Source organism: Zingiber officinale, chromosome 7B (genome assembly GCF_018446385.1).
Source record: "Zingiber officinale cultivar Zhangliang chromosome 7B, Zo_v1.1, whole genome shotgun sequence".
In the NCBI taxonomy this organism is placed as follows: Eukaryota; Viridiplantae; Streptophyta; class Magnoliopsida; order Zingiberales; family Zingiberaceae; genus Zingiber; species Zingiber officinale.
This window is the reverse complement of record NC_055999.1, coordinates 108,175,620-108,182,332: the sequence shown is the minus strand read 5'-3', so window position 1 is coordinate 108,182,332 and position 6,713 is coordinate 108,175,620.

Below are 6,713 nucleotides of genomic sequence, written 5' to 3'. Positions count from 1 at the left end.
GTATCCGATCAATCTTGACCTGCTAGGACTCCTTCACCAAGTGTCCGGTCAATTCCTTTGATCCACTTGGACTTTTCTTCTCGTGTCAAGTGTCCGGTCAACCTTGACCCACTTGGACTTTCCACCAGATGTATGGTCACCCTTGACCCATCTGGATTTCCTCGTGCCAAGTATCCGGTCAATCCTTTGACCTACTTGGGCTTCCGCCAGATGCCCGATCACCCTTGACCCATCTGGATTTTCTCGTGCCAAGTATCCAGTCAATCCTTTGACTTACTTAGACTTCCCAACACCAGGTGTCTGGTCAACCTTGACCCACTTGAATTTCTACGTGCCAAGTATCCGGTCAATCCTTTGACCTACTTGGACTTTTCAACACCAGGTGTCTGGTCAACTTTGACCCACCTGGATTTCTACGTGCCTGGTTTTACTCACCAGGGCTTTCACCTAGCTTCACTCACTAGAATTTTCACCTGGCTTCACTCACCAGGATTTTCACCTAACTTCACTTACTACGATTTTCACCTGGCTTCATTCACCAGGATTTTCTTCTGCCCGGCTTCACTCACCAGGGTTTTCCATCTGCCTGGCTTCACTCACCAGGACTTCCAACTGCCTAACATCCAATTAAGACTTTCCCAGTCAAGTATCCGGTCAACCTTGACCTACTTGACTCTTCTTCACATCAAACTGGTCAAATCCTGACTAGAGGAGAATTGCATCAGTAATCTCCCCAATTGGACGATTGCACCTGCAATCTTCACGTATTGTCAAACATCAAAACCTAAACATCAAGACTCAGACTTGAATCAGCTTAAGCCTAGTCAACCTGGTCAACCTTGACTCAGGGGATATTGCACCAACAATTTTTCCTTTTTTGATGTTTGACAATGCCTTTAAGTTAGGCTAATCCATAGTCTCAACTTCTTCCTTATGCCAAAACATGAATGAGGGGTTCCTTCATTCTCTCCCTTTCTTAGAGGGCAAGCTCTCTCTTAAGGTAATGAAGGCATAGTATAGACTTTGCATTCTCCCCCTAACTTTCCTAGAGGGGCAAAGGCCTAACCTTAACCCTACATTCTCTCCCTATTTGCACACATCAAAAACTCTTCCCCTGAAGAGTTACCCAACGTTGTTTACAATTGCACATGTTGTTCACAACACCACAATGGAGGTCTCATACCCTTCATTGTATCCAATACTCACCCTTGAGTATACACAACTAAACAATAGAGATATCTACTCGTCATTGTGTTTAAATGTCCAACCTTGAGCATTTACGCTAAGGAATGTTAACCATCTTCCAAGGTGTATGAAAAATTAATTTTCATGTCCTTAAAGAGTAACTCCCCCTAAAGATATGCTCATAACTTCTGTCATTGCACCAACAATGACTTGGAATCCCTAAACCTTTAGGAAACACAAAATTTGAAGTTCTTAGGTTCAAAAATTCAATATTGAAACCAAACCTCAACCTAAACTTCAACTTAGTCTTCCCAAACCACTCCATTTTTGCTTTCAGCATGAAAGCTCCCCCCTAAATGTGTACAAAAATATTCCAAGGAGTTAGGAATGGTTACCTAGACTAAAAATGGTTTAAAACATTGAAATTAGGCTTTTCCAGCCAAAATCAGCATTCCCAATCGATTGAAGTTGGGTCTCAATCGATTGAAACCATTTCAATCGATCGCCTGATCGATTCCGCGAGCTTTTGTTCACGAAAATTACCTCTGAATTGATCCACTGATCGATCCAGGCAAGTTGAATCGATTGGCTGATCGATCCAGCGAGGCTCTGCTCGCGAAGACACGCAACTCAATCGATCGACTGCTTCCCAATCGATCGACTAATCAATTAGGTTTTTGAAATTCTAAAATCCAATTTCAGCTGAATTTCAGAAATGCCCTAAAAATTCTATAAAATTTTAAAAATCATGAAAACTCTTGTAGACACTATTTAGGATATATACTATTATGAAAAACATTTTTCTAAGAAAATACATCTTATTTTCAAAGATTGACATAAAATTGGAAACTTGTAAAAACTTCAATGTTTCTTCCAAGTTCGTATTTAAAATATAGTCTTCACCAAGGTTTTTCAAAGTATATTTAAAATATTTTTCAAAACTAATTTCCAAACATGTTTTTTGGGCTCAATGCACATGACTTGTACATTAGCTTTCCCAATGATTGGAGTACACATAACTATGTGTTTTGATGAACTCAAGCCTCAAATGGATGCACTAAATTAACATCTTGAGTCTTTTCATCATCCTAACATATCACTTGTATCTAATGTGTATTAAAACACATACAAGTCACCTTATGTTCCTTTGTGAGATGTAGATTTGATTTTACCCTAAACTGGGGATCATGCACATCTATCTAGGCATTTTAGAGATTATGAACATCCGTCTCGGATGTCACTTGTTAGTAAATGTCATTGTCCTTAATTTCAAGGAAATTAAAATAATGCATGATGAGTTATGACATACATCAAAAAGAAATAATTTTTCAAAAGAAATTACACTTTGTTGGTGCAGCGGAGACCCGCAAGAGGGGGGTGAATTACTGTAAATAAAAATGAAACTACCCTCCTCGAATTTCAACTCAGAATAAATGCAGTAGTAAAATAATAAAGACAGAAAATAAAAGCAGAAACAGAAGTTTAACCTGGTTACAACCAAGAGGGTTGTTAATCCAGGGCAGTGAAAAGCGCACTAAGAAAATTCTCCTTCTCTGAAGGCGGAGAAGCCTTTTACACTCTAATTGCTCAGAACTACTGCTAGGAATTGCTTATGGATTGATTGCTTGAGTTGTTGTTGAATTCCTAGCTCCAGGGGCCTTTTTATAGCTCCTAGAAAGTCTATCCCGAGGGTCCAAGGCGCCTCCAACAAGGTTCAAGGCGCCTCCAGCTCGGTCAGCGGATAAAATTTTATCCGCACGCAAACGGTCAAAACTGACCTGTTGAGGGCGCCTTCAACAGGGTTGAAGGCGCCTTCAAGGGCGCCTCCAATCCTGCTGGAGGCGCCTCCAAGCTGGTAGCCTAATTTCCAGCTTGGTTTCTTCAGCTTTCGACGCTCCGTTCTTTTGGGTGATTGCGGCCAACCGGAATAGGGCTCACCCGAACCCAATTCCCGGCCTTCTCCTCGAGCAGCCTTCCATCCCGGCTTAACGTCCCTCGAACGCCGCACACGCTCTTCACGCCCACCGGAGTACTCTTCCGCAGCTCTCTCGTCCTTCAGACGCACCGAGCCCGTCGGCTCTCTTCCCGTGTCGTCCTTCTCGCTAGCTGCGTCTTCCGCTCGACTTCCTGTGTTCCTAAGCTCCTGCACACTCAGACACAGGGATCAAACACAGCAGGACATAACCAACTTGGTTGATCACATCAAAACTACCACGGGGTCCAACACACTATTGTTACATGATGTATGTATGACATGTCATGGTATTTTTTTTATATTTTTCTTAGTAAAAATGAATGCACACATGATGTCATGACATATGATGGGCAAACAAGCATGTCACATTAGTATAAATAAAATATACCTAGATTACCTATCTAAGTATCCTTAAACCTTAGTTAACTTAAAATTAAATCCTAAATTGCCCCCTTCTTCTCAAGGAAATGTCAAACTCCCAATTTTGACATTTCTTTTGCTTTTCTTAATTTTGTACCAATTTAAATTAAGCATAATTCATCAAGGTTTGGCATACTTTACTCTTTCAAAGAGTAATCAATTTAAAATAAGGCTTAAATCTTGCCCTTAACTCCTTAAGAAAATACCAAAATCACAACTTGACATTTTTTTCACTCTTGATTTGTTGTGCCAATTAAAATTACATCAAATTTCTCAAATTAGGGTACATTTTACTCTTACAAAGAGTAAATCAATAATCCACTTCATTTTCAAAGGTTAATAATAACCTTAAAAATGTTCTCTGAGTGCCAACTTCATCAAGGTTGGATTAACTATCCTTCCAATTAGAGTTGGCACTCTCTAACCCATCTAAGGGGTAGAGAAAATGCTCCTAGGAACCCAAAATCTATTGGTGCTCCTTGGATGCTCTAGGTACTCACTGAGGATAACCTCCCTAGTTACCTTCCTAGGCTTCTTAGAAGTCTTGGTCACCTCCTCTAGGTTAACTCTAGGGATTGCTTCCCTTGTGACCTTCTTAGTGACTTGTTTAGACTTCTTAGAAGTCTTAGTCATATTTGTCATTGCAAAGATACTCCTAGGGATAACTTCCCTTGTATCCTTAACTTGACCCCTAGACCTAGAGTTAATTCCATAACTATATGGAATCCTATGGTAAGAAATCACATCCTTCTTAGCATTAGGTTTGTATCCTAAACATCTATGACCATTGGATGACTTTTGTACTCCCAGACCTAGGTTATGCTTATTTTGTCCTTTTAGGATATCTTCCATCCTTTTTAGGGTCTTTTCAATTTTATCAAGCCTTGACCTCAAGACTTGATTTTCTTTCCATAAATTCCTAGATTTTGGTTTTTCATTTAGTCCTTGAGAATTTTTATTTCTAGGCTTATAACTACGATTCTTAGTGTTCTTGCCTAGTTTATCTACCTTCCTAATTTTAGGTGAGGTAGTCTTAGTATGAAAAGCCACATGATTTTCATTAATTCTATCATGCCTCATATTTTTATGGTAAATAGCATTAAAATGATATAAACTAGAATTAGCATGCTCTTTACCATTTCTAAGAGGCATTGCATCAATAAATGTTACCTTGGGTTTGCTCTTAAGAGCTCCCCCTTGACATATGTTTCCTCTTTTGGGCTTGACCGACTTCTTCCCCTTTGGACATTAGCTTCGGTAATGTCCTTTTTTATTACACAAGAAGCACACTATGTGCTCCTTGCTCTTCTTTGTTGTGGGGACGGTCTCCTTAGACTTCTCCTTGCCCCTAAGTGCCACTTGACCATTTTTCTTGGCCAATTTTGGACACTTACTCTTGTAGTGGCCATGTTCCCTATACTCAAAACATATAATATGATTTTTATTTTTAATTGAACTAATTATACCTTCATATGTAAGGATGACACTCAATCCTCCATTTGATTCTTCATGACTTTTGGAGGTTGCATCATCTTCTTCTTCTCTTGACCCGGAAGTAGAAGCTTCTCCTTCTTCTCGATCCGGTGTCAACGAAGGTCGCTCCCCCTCAATCCTCGAGGTGGAGGCCTCTTCATCTTCATCTTCTACATGGAACAAAGAGTATGCTTCCTCTTTGCCATTCTCGTTGCATTCCTTTGAAGATGAGGTTTCTTGGACTTCTTCTTTGGGTGTTGAGCATCTCTCAACTTCCGAGTCATCTTCTTTTTTCCTTTTGGTATTGATCCAATGAATCACCCTCTTTTGATTCTTCTTGGTTTGGTATAGTGGAGGGTTCTTCATGAAGCTTGACCAATTTATTCCAAAACTCCTTGGCACCCTTGAATTCTCCAATTTTCTCCAAGATGTTGCTTGGCAATAGATTGACCAACAACTTGGTCACTTTATCATTGGCCTCACATCTTTGGATTTGCTCTTGTCTACACTTGCTCCTCTTGAGAATTTTGCCTTTTGAATTTGTTGGAGCTTTAAAGTCTTCTATTAGAGCAAATCATTGCTCTATCTCCATCATAAGAACATTTTTGATCCTTGATTTCCAAGAATCGAAGCTTGTGAATACGAACGGTGGAGGCACCCTCGTGTCGAATTCGAATTCCATTTGAAGTTGAGCCTTGATGAACTCTTTGACTTGATGAATTTTGGTGCTTCAACTTCTTCACCCTCTAGCCTTGTTGCCCCTTCCGGCGATGATTCCGGTAAAGAGCGACTTCACTCTGATACCACTTGTTAGGGTCGTTTGGTGCTAAAGGGGGGGGGATGAATAACTCGTCGCGCTTGTTGAGTGCTTCTTTGATGATGTTTTGCAGTGGATAGTCTTCACAACAAGCTAACAATGCTAACAATAGAATTTACTTGATATCCACTTCAAGAAGAGGTGAGTAATCTAAGGATCCACACGCGACACACACCCCACTAATGAAAACACTCCTTTACGATAACTACCGAAGGCGGAGATGCCTTACACAAACTCTCAATACAACAAGAAAAGAAAAACAAGCTTCTACAATACAAATCTTACCATATTTACAAAACCTTAGCTTGCTTCTTCTCCTTGTGGAACGCCTCTTGACCTTGGAAGTGCAGCGACACTTTGCTCCAAGAAAGCTTCAAGAACTAGCGTGGACAGCTGAGAGTGATCGTGAGAAGTGGAGAGGAAGATCTGCGAAGAAGGGCGCTCGACAACGGCTTTATCCTGTGCAACGGTCGCCTCCCAATCGATCGACTGATCGATTGGGAGGTTGAATCGATCGGCTGATCGATTCAGCCTTCTTCTGTGCTTTCTGGAAAGCGCCTCAATCGATCGACCGATTGATTCAGGCTTTCTCGCGATCGCGCGAGAAAACCCAGCCCCCTATCGATTGGCCGATCGATTAGAGGTGCCCAATTGATCGGCTAATCGATTAGGAGACGTTCTGTGCCTGTGACAAAGGCTCCCAATCGATCGACCGATTGATTGGGTCGTTGCTTATCGCAACACAGTGCCAATAGATTAGCTGATCGATTGAACTACTGTTCAATCGATTGGTTGATCGATTGGCCTCCCCTTGACTTGCTTAAACCAAGTCTAGGGTCCCTA